The sequence below is a fragment of the Calypte anna genome, chromosome 1 (assembly GCF_003957555.1).
Source record: "Calypte anna isolate BGI_N300 chromosome 1, bCalAnn1_v1.p, whole genome shotgun sequence".
Lineage (NCBI taxonomy): Eukaryota > Metazoa > Chordata > Aves > Apodiformes > Trochilidae > Calypte > Calypte anna.
Window position 1 is genome coordinate 64325811 of NC_044244.1, and position 13292 is coordinate 64339102.

At 47.1% G+C, this 13292-nt stretch overlaps 1 long non-coding RNA gene across 1 annotated transcript; it reads right to left on the reverse strand.

Moving 5' to 3' along the window:
- Positions 1–2701: 2701 nt before the first annotated feature.
- Positions 2702–9547, reverse strand: LOC115600460. The gene is made up of 3 exons (XR_003988986.1): positions 9513–9547; positions 5130–5202; positions 2702–2763 (listed from the first exon to the last, which is right to left on the reverse strand). It is a non-coding gene; the product is annotated as an uncharacterized LOC115600460 (long non-coding RNA).
- Between the last annotated feature and the right edge of the window lie 3745 nt (positions 9548–13292).

A 13292-nucleotide genomic window follows, 5' to 3' on the forward strand; every position in this document is an offset into this window, starting at 1 on the left:
AATAACACCCCTCCCCCCTCAAATTTGTGGGCCACCACCAAAAGGTGGGCTCAGGAAATTAATACTAATCCAAAAGAGGCCCACTTGAAACCTTGGGTGCATATACACCATCCAAGGACCCCAACTTCCTACCAGGATTATTGCTGGATCCAAGGGGGGTGATCTCTTTTTTCTCTCTGCTTTTTTCTTGGTGATATTTTGTCTGTTCCTCTCCAGCCACACACAGGCTCCTCTCTGGAAGAGTTTAGAAAGGAAAGGGGTTGAGCCCAAATCCCCCAGGGTCGAGCAGCACTCTGGGGAGCTCTGTGATATCTGGGACATGATATTTGCTTTGGGCCCCCCCTCTTGGGGAGCCCTGCTCACTTTGTCAGGTATGACAGTGCTGCACCAACCTTGTGGGTCCTGAAACGTGGGAAGTCCTGTCTTCAGTGGTAGTTTTATTTCTACTGTAAAAAGGAAAATTTCTGAGTATCACTGCAAGTGGCCACAAATACATCCCTTCTGTTTCATCAAGGTGAGAGATCTCTCTCTCTGTCTCAGAATAAACAGTGTGCCAGGCAGTAACTAGCTACATTCTTCCAGCAATTTTCATTTCATTACAGAAAAGATGCAGACAGGCTGGAGAGGGTCCAGAAAAGGGCCACAAGGGTCATCAGAGGACTGGAGATTCTGTCATATAAGGAGAGGGGGAGAAAACTGCGTTTGTTCAGCCTGCAGAACAGAAGGCTTAGCAAACAGTTCTGGGATGGCCAGCTGGAAGGGCAAGAAGGATGGAAGTCCAAATACAGTTCAAGAGAAGCATATGCATGGACATAAAACTCAATTCCAAAATCCCATCAGAAGACAAAAGGAAAAAGAACTCAAGAGAGCTGAACTCATCACTGACAAGAAACCAGAGAGCTGGCATTTTACACATCAACCAATAGAGTGACAACAATACATACTGGAGTGAGATAAAGCCATGTGCTAGAATTTTCTACTAGTCCTAGAGGAAAGTATTGAGACACAAATTTTCCCTCAGCTCCACTCAAAACCCCTCCAAGAATCAGAAAAGAGCAGGCACAGCTTTTCCATCCAAAGAGACCAGCCAAAAAAGGCAATGCTACAGGAAAACTCAAGACGCTCCAGTCCTGATTCTCCCCTTATGCTGAACATATTTTTCACATGAACTGAGAGACACCACAGCAATAAAAGCAAGACGGGCACTTGCTTCAAACAGCACCCATTGGAATCCAAACACCACACTCTCTCTTCCCAGAGAAAGAACAAAAGGGAGAAAAAGCTCCTTTACTACTCTCCTGGTGGACACCAGGATTCACAGGCAAGGCAAACATTTGCTGTCTGACAAGTCAATCACCACTTTAGTTCCTTTCCTGAGCAGTAACATTCACAGAGGGAGAACCTGGATCACTATTCCCTAACTCAGGACTCTCATCCGATTTTGGTGCTGGCTGAGAAGATACTTCTATTTTCTTCTTCTCCTTCTCTTCTTTTTCTGTAGGAAATTCCTTCTACAGGAGATCAAACACAAGAGTTGGAAAGGGCAGAAACAAACATCATCTCCTTTGCATTCCAGCTGACTAACTGAAAAAGAATTTTCTATTCTGCTAGGAAAAAGGGAAACTTTGCTGAGCTTTCCTTTACACAGCCTTCAGTTTTTCCAGGGAAATCTGTGGCAGCACAAAGAAATGCCTGAGTCTAACCCCTGCTTCTGCTATCAGACCCTGAGCAGCACTTCTTCCTCACGGGAGCCCCGCTTCATTTCACTTACACCATCCCCAAACCCATCATTTCATGCTTCTTTTCTCCTGCTTTTCTCCTGCTTTGCTCCAGGGAAAAGCCCCAGCTTCCTGCTCCAACCTGATGACAACTTCCAGGGAAAGGAGCAATGCAGCTTCAGCAAGGGCTGGGCCCAGCTCAGAACCAAGCTCTCAGGGCCTCCTGGATTTTCCCCCTACCCTCCCCAGCCCCATCATGGCAACCTCCCTATCCCTCACAGAAAGTACCTCTGAAGGCAGGAGAACATCAAGGCCTTCTTTTTCTTTGGTTGCACAGCTGGCAGGGCACCTACACACCAGGGAAGAACGGAGTCAATCACCACTTTAGTTCCTTTCCTGAGCAGCAGCATTCAGAGAGGAAGAACCTGGATCACTATTCCCTAACTCAGGACTCTCACCAGATTTCGGTGCCGGCTGAGAAGATACTTCTATTTTCTTTGTCTCCTTCTCTTCTTTTTCTGTAGGAAATTCCTTCTACAAGAGATCAAACACAAGAGTTGGAAAGGGCAGAAATAAACATCATCTCCTTTGCCTTGCAGCTGACTGAATGAAAAACAATTTTTGATTCCACAAGGCAAAAGGGAAACTTTGCTGAGCTTTCCTTTACACAGCCTTCAGTTTTTCCAGGGAAATCTGTGGCAGCACAAAGAAATGCCTGAGTCTGACCCCTGCTTCTGCTATCAGACCCTGAGCAGCACTTCTTCCTCACGGAGCCCCGCTTCACTTCACTTACACCATCCCCAAACCCATCATTTCATGCTTCTTTTCTGCTCCAACCTGATGACAACTTCCAGGGAAAGGAGCAATGCAGCTTCAGCAAGGGCTGGGCCCAGCTCAGAACCAAGCTCTCAGGTCCTCCTGGATTCTTCCCCTACCCTCCCCAGCCCCATCATGGCAACCTCCCTATCCCGCACAGAAAGTACCTCTAAATACTCGAGAAATTCAAGGTCTTCTAAATCCAGCACTCCCATGCCTGGCAGGGTACCTAAACACCAGGGAAACATGGAGACATTCAGTGGATTTTGTTCTCTCTGCTTTGCCCATCACTCAGGCCCTGCAGTCCAAAGATGAGCAGTGCTTCTGCTGCACAAGGACAAACTACCCAGGGAGCCTTATCCAAGGCTTTCCTCACACCCAGCCACACCTTAATACCTTCCCTTCACAATGCTTCCTCCTCTTGCTCCCTTTCTCCAAGAAGGGGGCTGAACAGAACAGCTGACACAGCTGACACCAACAACATCCAGGAAGAACCTGCATCACTATTCCCTAACTCAGGACTCTCACCAGATTTCCGCGCCTGCTCAGAAGCTCTTTCTTCCTTGTTCTCCTGCTTTTCTTTTTCACAAGAACTTCCTTCTACAAGAAGAAGACCAGGCATGTTTCATCACACAGAGCAGCACCTTACAGACAAATCTCCCCCTTCTCTTGAGTCTGCAGTTTGCATACGGAAAAAGATGCAGTTGACTGCATGGTTTGTCCCACAGCACAGCAGGAAAAACAGTGGCCAAAACTGAAGCCAACCAGCTGGAAACAAAGCTGCAGAACACCAAATATCTGACAAAATGACAAGGATTTGTCTGCATCATAAGCAGATGGCATCCATCTTCACTTCAGTCTGTAACACAACCTTCCTGCACAGGACTCTCCTTTCAGCATTATTCCTGATTGCTTTACCTTGGTGGCTAATACAATTTCCAGACTCTAATTCCCAATATTTGGCTTTACACACCTGCAGCCCAGAGCATTCAGTGCCTTCCTTGAGGACTTCTTTTCCAGCTGATGGTGACACGTGGCAGGTAGATCCTGTGTGCTCCCCTGCAGTGAAACCCACAGATCTCTATAACCAGCATGCCTTCATGCTACTTCCTGACACCTACAATACATCTTGAAGAGTTGTGAGGAAAATCTTAGCACAAAATAACACCCCTCCCCCCTCAAATTTGTGGGCCACCACCAAAAGGTGGGCTCAGGAAATTAATACTAATCCAAAAGAGGCCCACTTGAAACCTTGGGTGCATATACACCATCCAAGGACCCCAACTTCCTACCAGGATTATTGCTGGATCCAAGGGGGGTGATCTCTTTTTTCTCTCTGCTTTTTTCTTGGTGATATTTTGTCTGTTCCTCTCCAGCCACACACAGGCTCCTCTCTGGAAGAGTTTAGAAAGGAAAGGGGTTGAGCCCAAATCCCCCAGGGTCGAGCAGCACTCTGGGGAGCTCTGTGATATCTGGGACATGATATTTGCTTTGGGCCCCCCCTCTTGGGGAGCCCTGCTCACTTTGTCAGGTATGACAGTGCTGCACCAACCTTGTGGGTCCTGAAACGTGGGAAGTCCTGTCTTCAGTGGTAGTTTTATTTCTACTGTAAAAAGGAAAATTTCTGAGTATCACTGCAAGTGGCCACAAATACATCCCTTCTGTTTCATCAAGGTGAGAGATCTCTCTCTCTGTCTCAGAATAAACAGTGTGCCAGGCAGTAACTAGCTACATTCTTCCAGCAATTTTCATTTCATTACAGAAAAGATGCAGACAGGCTGGAGAGGGTCCAGAAAAGGGCCACAAGGGTCATCAGAGGACTGGAGATTCTGTCATATAAGGAGAGGGGGAGAAAACTGCGTTTGTTCAGCCTGCAGAACAGAAGGCTTAGCAAACAGTTCTGGGATGGCCAGCTGGAAGGGCAAGAAGGATGGAAGTCCAAATACAATTCAAGAGAAGCATATGCATGGACATAAAACTCAATTCCAAAATCCCATCAGAAGACAAAAGGAAAAAGAACTCAAGAGAGCTGAACTCATCACTGACAAGAAACCAGAGAGCTGGCATTTTACACATCAACCAATAGAGTGACAACAATACATACTGGAGTGAGATAAAACCATGTGCTAGAATTTTCTACTAGTCCTAGAGGAAAGTATTGAGACACAAATTTTCCCTCAGCTCCACTCAAAACCCCTCCAAGAATCAGAAAAGAGCAGGCACAGCTTTTCCATCCAAAGAGACCAGCCAAAAAAGGCAATGCTACAGGAAAACTCAAGACGCTCCAGTCCTGATTCTCCCCTTATGCTGAACATATTTTTCACATGAACTGAGAGACACCACAGCAACAAAAGCAAGACGGGCACTTGCTTCAAACAGCACCCATTGGAATCCAAACGCCACACTCTCTCTTCCCAGAGAAAGAACAAAAGGGAGAAAAAGCTCCTTTACTACTCTCCTGGTGGACACCAGGATTCACAGGCAAGGCAAACATTTGCTGTCTGACAAGTCAATCACCACTTTAGTTCCTTTCCTGAGCAGTAACATTCAAAGAGGGAGAACCTGGATCACTGTTCCCTAACTCAGGACGCTCACCAGATTTCGGAGCCGGGTGAGAAACTACTTCTTTCTTGTTCTCCTGCTTTTCTTTTTTCACAAGAACGTACTTCTGCAAAAGAGCAAAAACAAGACTTGGAAAGGGCAGAAACAAACATCATCTCCTTTGCCTTTCAGCTGACTGATTGAAAAACACTGTTTTCTTCTGCTAGGAAAAAGGGAAACTTTGCTGAGCTTTCCTTTACACAGCCTTCAGTTTTTCCAGGGAAATCTGTGGCAGCACAAAGAAATGCCTGAGTCTGACCCCTGCTTCTGCTATCAGACCCTGAGCAGCACTTCTTCCTCACGGGAGCCCCGCTTCACTTCACTTACACCATCCCCAAACCCATCATTTCATCCTTCTTTTCTCCTGCTTTTCTCCTGCTTTGCTCCAGGGAAAAGCCCCAGCTTCCTGCTCCAACCTGATGACAACTTCCAGGGAAAGGAGCAAAGCAGCTTCAGCAAGGGCTGGGCCCAGCTCAGAACCAAGCTCTCAGGGCCTCCTGGATTTTCCCCCTACCCTCCCCAGCCCCATCATGGCAACCTCCCTATCCCTCACAGAAAGTACCTCTGAAGGCAGGAGAAAATCAAGGTCTTCTTCCTCCAGTCGTGGCACAGCTGGCAGGGCACCTACACACCAGGGAAGAACGGAGTCAATCACCACTTTAGTTCTTTCCTGAGCAGCAGCATTCAGAGAGGAAGAACCTGGATCACTATTCCCTAACTCAGGACTCTCACCAGATTTCAGAGCCTGCTCAGAAGCTCTTTCTTCCTTGTGCTCCTGCTTTTCTTTTTTCACAAGAACTTCCTTCTACAGGAGATCAAACACAAGGGTTAGAAAGGGCAGAAATCCAGGGCATCATCTCCTTTGCCTTCATTGATTGATTGATAAACAATTTTTCATTCCACAAGGCAAAAGGGAAACTTTGCTGAGCTTTCCTTTACACAGCCTTCAGTCTTTCCAGGGAAATCTGTGGCAGCACAAAGAAATGCCTGAGTCTGACCCCTGCTTCTGCTATCAGACCCTGAGCAGCACTTCTTCCTCACAGGAGCCCCGCTTCACTTCACTTACACCATCCCCAAACCCATCATTTCATCCTTCTTTTCTCCTGCTTTTCTCCTGCTTTGCTCCAGGGAAAAGCCCCAGCTTCCTGCTCCAACCTGATGACAACTTCCAGGGAAAGGAGCAATGCAGCTTCAGCAAGGGCTGGGCCCAGCTCAGAACCAAGCTCTCAGGGCCTCCTGGATTTTCCCCCTACCCTCCCCAGCCCCATCATGGCAACCTCCCTATCCCTCACAGAAAGTACCTCTGAAGGCAGGAGAACATCAAGGCCTTCTTTTTTCTTTGGTTGCACAGCTGGCAGGGCACCTACACACCAGGGAAACACGGAGTCAATCACCACTTTAGTTCCTTTCCTGAGCAGCAGCATTCAGAGAGGAAGAACCTGGATCACTATTCCCTAACTCAGGACTCTCACCAGATTTCGGTGCCGGCTGAGAAGATACTTCTATTTTCTTTGTCTCCTTCTCTTCTTTTTCTGTAGGAAATTCCTTCTACAAGAGATCAAACACAAGAGTTGGAAAGGGCAGAAATAAACATCATCTCCTTTGCCTTGCAGCTGACTGAATGAAAAACAATTTTTGATTCCACAAGGCAAAAGGGAAACTTTGCTGAGCTTTCCTTTACACAGCCTTAAGTTTTCCCAGGGAAATCTGTGGCAGCACAAAGAAATGCCTGAGTCTGACCCCTGCTTCTGCTATCAGACCCTGAGCAGCACTTCTTCCTCACAGGAGCCCCGCTTCACTTCACTTACACCATCCCCAAACCCATCATTTCATGCTTCTATTATCCTACTTTGCTCCAGGGAAAAGCCCCGGCTTCCTGCTCCAACCTGATGACAACTTCCAGGGAAAGGAGCAATGCAGCTTCAGCAAGGGCTGGGCCCAGCTCAGAACCAAGCTCTCAGGTCCTCCTGGATTCTTCCCCTAACCTCCCCAGCCCCATCATGGCAACCTCCCTATCCCACACAGAAAGTACCTCTAAATACTCGAGAAATTCAAGGTCTTCTAAATCCAGCACTCCCATGCCTGGCAGGGTACCTAAACACCAGGGAAACATGGAGACATTCAGTGGATTTTGTTCTCTCTGCTTTGCCCATCACTCAGGCCCTGCAGTCCAAAGATGAGCAGTGCTTCTGCTGCACAAGGACAAACTACCCAGGGAGCCTTATCCAAGGCTTTCCTCACACCCAGCCACACCTTAATACCTTCCCTTCACAATGCTTCCTCCTCTTGCTCCCTTTCTCCAAGAAGGGGGCTGAGCAGAACAGCTGACACAGCTGACACCAACAACATCCAGGAAGAACCTGCATCACTATTCCCTAACTCAGGACTCTCACCAGATTTCAGAGTCTGCTTAGAAGCTCCTTCTTCCTTGTTCTGCTTTTCTTTTTTCACAAGAACTTCCTCCTACAAGAGATCAAACACAAGAGTTAGAAAGGGCAGAAATAAACATCATCTCCTTTGCCTTGCAGCTGACTGACTGAAAAAGAATTTTCTATTCTGCTAGGAAAAAGGGAAACTTTGCTGAGCTTTCCTTTACACAGCCTTCAGTTTTTCCAGGGAAATCTGTGGCAGCACAAAGAAATGCCTGAGTCTAACCCCTGCTTCTGCTATCAGACCCTGAGCAGCACTTCTTCCTCACGGGAGCCCCGCTTCACTTCACTTACACCATCCCCAAACCCATCATTTCATCCTTCTTTTCTCCTGCTTTTCTCCTGCTTTGCTCCAGGGAAAAGCCCCAGCTTCCTGCTCCAGCCTGATGACAACTTCCAGGGAAAGGAGCAAAGCAGCTGCAGCAAGGGCTGGGCCCAGCTCAGAACCAAGCTCTCAGGGCCTCCTGGATTTTCCCCCTACACTCCCCAGCCCCATCATGGCAACCTCCCTATCCCTCACAGAAAGTACCTCTGAAGGCAGGAGAACTTCAAGGCCTTCTTTTTTCTTTGGTTGCACAGCTGGCAGGGCACCTACACACCAGGGAAGAACGGAGTCAATCACCACTTTAGTTCCTTTCCTGAGCAGCAGCATTCAGAGAGGAAGAACCTGGATCACTATTCCCTAACTCAGGACTCTCACCAGATTTCAGAGCCTGCTCAGAAGCTCCTTCTTCCTTGTGCTCCTGCTTTTCTTTTTTCACAAGAACTTCCTTCTACAGGAGATCAAACACAAGAGTTAGAAAGGGCAGAAATCTAGGGCATCATCTCCTTTGCCTTCATTGATTGATTGATAAACAATTTTTGATTCCACAAGGCAAAAGGGAAACTTTGCTGAGCTTTCCTTTACACAGCCTTCAGTTTTTCCAGGGAAATCTGTGGCAGCACAAAGAAATGCCTGAGTCTGACCCCTGCTTCTGCTATCAGACCCTGAGCAGAACTTCTTCCTCATGGGAGCCCCGATTCACTTCACTTACACCATTCCCAAACCCTTACCTCTGTAACTGCCTCTGAATTCCTGGGAGAATCAGGGTCTTCTTTCTCATATGCTGCCATACCTGGCAGGGTACCTACACACCAGGAAACATGGAGACATTCAGTGGATTTTGTTCTCTCTGCTTTGCCCATCACTCAGGCCCTGCAGTCCAAAGATGAGCAGTGCTTCTGCTGCACAAGGACAAACTACCCAGGGAGCCTTATCCAAGGCTTTCCTCACACCCAGCCACACCTTAATACCTTCCCTTCACAATGCTTCCTCCTCTTGCTCCCTTTCTCCAAGAAGGGGGCTGAGCAGAACAGCTGACACAGCTGACACCAACAACATCCAGGAAGAACCTGCATCACTATTCCCTAACTCAGGACTCTCACCAGATTTCGGTGCCAGCTCAGAAGCTCTTTTTTTCTTGATCTCCTGCTTTTCTTTTATCACAAGAACTTCCTTCTACAAGAGATCAAACACAAGAGTTGGAAAGGGCAGAAACAAACATCATCTCCTTTGCCTTTCAGCTGACTGACTGAAAAAGAATTTTCTATTCTGCTAGGAAAAAGGGAAACTTCGCTGAGCTTTCCTTTACATGGCCTTCAGTTTTCCCAGGGAAATCTGTGGCAGCACAAAGAAATGCCTGAGTCTGACCCCTGCTCCTGCTATCAGACCCTGAGCAGCACTTCTTCCTCACAGGAGCCCCGCTTCACTTCACTTACACCATCCCCAAACCCATCATTTCATCCTTCTTTTCTGCTCCAACCTGATGACAACTTCCAGGGAAAGGAGCAAAGCAGCTTCAGCAAGGGCTGGGCCCAGCTCAGAACCAAGCTCTCAGGGCCTCCTGGATTTTCCCCCTACCCTCCCCAGCCCCATCATGGCAACCTCCCTATCCCGCACAGAAAGTACCTCTGAAGCCAGGAGAAAATCAAGGTCTTCTTCCTCCAGTCGTGGCACAGCTGGCAGGGCACCTATACACCAGGGAAGAATGGAGTCAATCACCACTTTAGTTCCTTTCCTGAGCAGTAACATTCAGAGAGGAAGAACCTGGATCACTATTCCCTAACTCAGGACTCTCACCAGATTTCAGAGCTTGCTCAGATGCTCTTTCTTCCTTGTTCTCCTGCTTTTCTTTTTTCACAAGAACTTCCTTCTACAAGAGATCAAACACAAGAGTTGGAAAGGGCAGAAATAAACATCATCTCCTTTGCCTTTCAGCTGACTGACTGAAAAAGAATTTTTGATTCCACAAGGCAAAAGGGAAACTTTGCTGAGCTTTCCTTTACACAGCCTTCAGTTTTCCCAGGGAAATCTGTGGCAGCACAAAGAAATGCCTGAGTCTGACCCCTGCTTCTGCTATCAGACCCTGAGCAGCACTTCTTCCTCACAGGAGCCCCGCTTCACTTCACTTACACCATCCCCCAAACCCATCATTTCATGCTTCTATTATCCTACTTTGCTCCAGGGAAAAGCCCCGGCTTCCTGCTCCAACCTGATGACAACTTCCAGGGAAAGGAGCAAAGCAGCTGCAGCAAGGGCTGGGCCCAGCTCAGAACCAAGCTCTCAGGTCCTCCTGGATTCTTCCCCTAACCTCCCCAGCCCCATCATGGCAACCTCCCTATCCCACACAGAAAGTACCTCTAAATACTCGAGAAATTCAAGGTCTTCTAAATGCAGCACTCCCATGCCTGGCAGGGTACCTAAACACCAGGGAAACATGGAGACATTCAGTGGATTTTGTTCTCTCTGCTTTGCCCATCACTCAGGCCCTGCAGTCCAAAGATGAGCAGTGCTTCTGCTGCACAAGGACAAACTACCCAGGGAGCCTTATCCAAGGCTTTCCTCACACCCAGCCACACCTTAATACCTTCCCTTCACAATGCTTCCTCCTCTTGCTCCCTTTCTCCAAGAAGGGGGCTGAGCAGAACAGCTGACACAGCTGACACCAACAACATCCAGGAAGAACCTGCATCACTATTCCCTAACTCAGGACTCTCACCAGATTTCGGTGCCAGCTGAGAAGATACTTCTGATTTCTTCTTCTCCTTCTCTTCTTTTTCTGTAGGAAATTCCTTCTACAGGAAATCAAACACATGAATTGGAAAGGGCAGAAACAAACATCATCTCCTTTGCCTTTCAGCTGACTGACTGAAAAAAAGTTTTTGATCCACAAGGCAAAAGGGAAACTTTGCTGAGCTTTCCTTTACACAGCCTTCAGTTTTTCCAGGGAAATCTGTGGCAGCACAAAGAAATGCCTGAGTCTGACCCCTGCTTCTGCTATCAGACCCTGAGCAGCACTTCTTCCTCACGGGAGCCCCGCTTCACTTCACTTACACCATTCCCAAGTTCTCACCTCTATATGTAGGTCGGAAGCCCTGGGAGAATCTTTCTTTTCTTCCTGCTGTGCTCCCGTGGCTGGCAGTTTATCTACACACCAGGGAAGAACAGATACATTTAGTGGTTTTCGCTCTCTCTACCATTCTTTTTTTTGTGTTTTTGAAGCTTTGTGCCTTTCAGGTTTAGAACCATCAGTGTCTTTTTAAAGCACATACTGTAAGGAAACAACAATGTGTGTGAACAGAAGAAGATTGTAATTGTAATTTCCCTTGGCATGTTTCCAATCTCTTGCACAGAAATCACTGTGAATATCTGGAAAGAGTTTCAGAAATGATGGGAAGGAGGGAAAAAGAGCTTGGCCAAGGCCACAAACTTAGCAGGGGAATAATATCTTCATTTTATCTATCTGGCTTTTTTTTTTTCTTTAATGACAAAGTTCTATGATTTCAACATTATTTTTGTCACTTGCTATAGTAGGAAAATTTAATAGAACTACTTAGGAGGTGCTGTGAAGGATGATGACTCCAGTGCAGGTGAAACGATTCATATAGAAACCAAAATCACAACAACTCAGTGGAAATCAACAAGGCATGGATCTTCCTGCTAACTCCTCTCTTGCTTCCCACCTAGGGGACGACTCTACTTTTTTTGCAGCTGGATTTTCACAAGTGGCCTCTTACAAGGGCACAACTCACAAGAAGTTTCTCCAGCAAGTAACAAATAAGCACATTCACTTGTGCTGCTCCACCTGATGCCTGCCCTGAAGCCAACAGGGAACACAGCAAGCACTGACAATACAAACCACCACCAGGAAAGGCCATTTTCTTCCTCATCTCCTGCAGAGCTAAGGATCCTACCTCCTCCGTCCACATCAGGGGCACCCGACACAGAGCCAGCAGCTCCTGCCTGCTGAGGAGTGACATGCACAGTGATGTCTTGTGCACCACCTGCAGGAGCTTCTGCAGTGTTCTTCTGGACTGCAGGTTCTGCCTGTGGCTGGCTTGGCCTACACAGAGAAAGAAAGGAAACAGAGTTGGTAAAAAGAACCATGCACTGGCACACACTGTTAACACCAAGTTAACACCAACTTATTATCCATCCTACACATATTGCTACAAATTCAGGCACTACTAAGTATTCCTGAAGGGCAATGTATGCAGAACTTGCTGCTACATCCTTCAGTGTTCCCTACGGTCACATTCATCCCACAGATGCACATTCACACCTTCCAAGTTATTAACTCCTGCCTGGTACAGTTTTTCAGCCTAACTTTTAAGCATACTTAGCCACCCCAGATAAGGAACACCCAGAGCTACAAAGTTCTGCATCAGAGGAAGCAAACTGCTGAAGATTTTCACAAAGGGCTCTCAGCCAGATCTCCTCTGCAACAAAAGGCTGGTGGTTCCTGGGTTCCATGTCAGTTTCCCAAACTCTTCCTCTGCTACAGACACTTCTTACAGTTTCTACTGGGCACATGTGCGCTCAGCTTCAAGACACATCTAAACACACCATTAAACCTTGCTGCTGCCACCAAAACTATTCAAAGGCCACACTGATAACTGACCACTTAATCTAATCATAAAGTCAAAAGTTTACCTGGAAAACCCATGAATAATAATATTATCCTCAGGTGTCCGCAGAAGTCTGCAAGAAAGCAGAACTTGGATCAAATTAAGCTGCCCACCAGAAGCATTAAGCATAAGTAGGATTTGGATAGATCCAAAACATGCTACGCATCATTTTACACAGACACACTGATTATTTTGATGCCTGCTTGCTCCCAGAAAAGAGGATTTTCCCCATTGCTTGAAAGTGAAAAAAGAAAATGCAGTTCCCATGAAAGCCAACAATAAAATGGGAGAGGGAGTAAAAAAAAAAATTGTGTGGTCAGACAAAGCTTCCACATGTACAACACTTCAGTGCACACCAGGCTGCTGGGCAGGAGGTGGGTTTTCATACTGAGGCATTGCTGCTGAGCTCGTGACACATCACCTGCCAGACACTGCCTCTATTTCCATCCTCAGTGTGGAAAGCAACCCTTGACGTACACCAGCAGCCAAGCATAGAGCTGCTTTCACAAGTCACACAGAAATAGCTCCTCCTGTGTGTGTGTGGCTCTGGGCTTTTGTTCAGAGCTTATTCCAATGCCTCTCAGCAATGCAGCCTACAGAATCCTAAAGGCACCCATCTGCATAAAGGCCTTACCTTTTATAATCACCACGAGGTCGCAGGCGAGGTCTTCTGTTGAGAAGACAATCTTCTATCTCCTTCTGATGTTCAGAGACAGCGATACTCAGTGGGGTCTGGCCCTTCTGAAAGGACAGAGAAATACATCCTGTTCATCATCAAAGT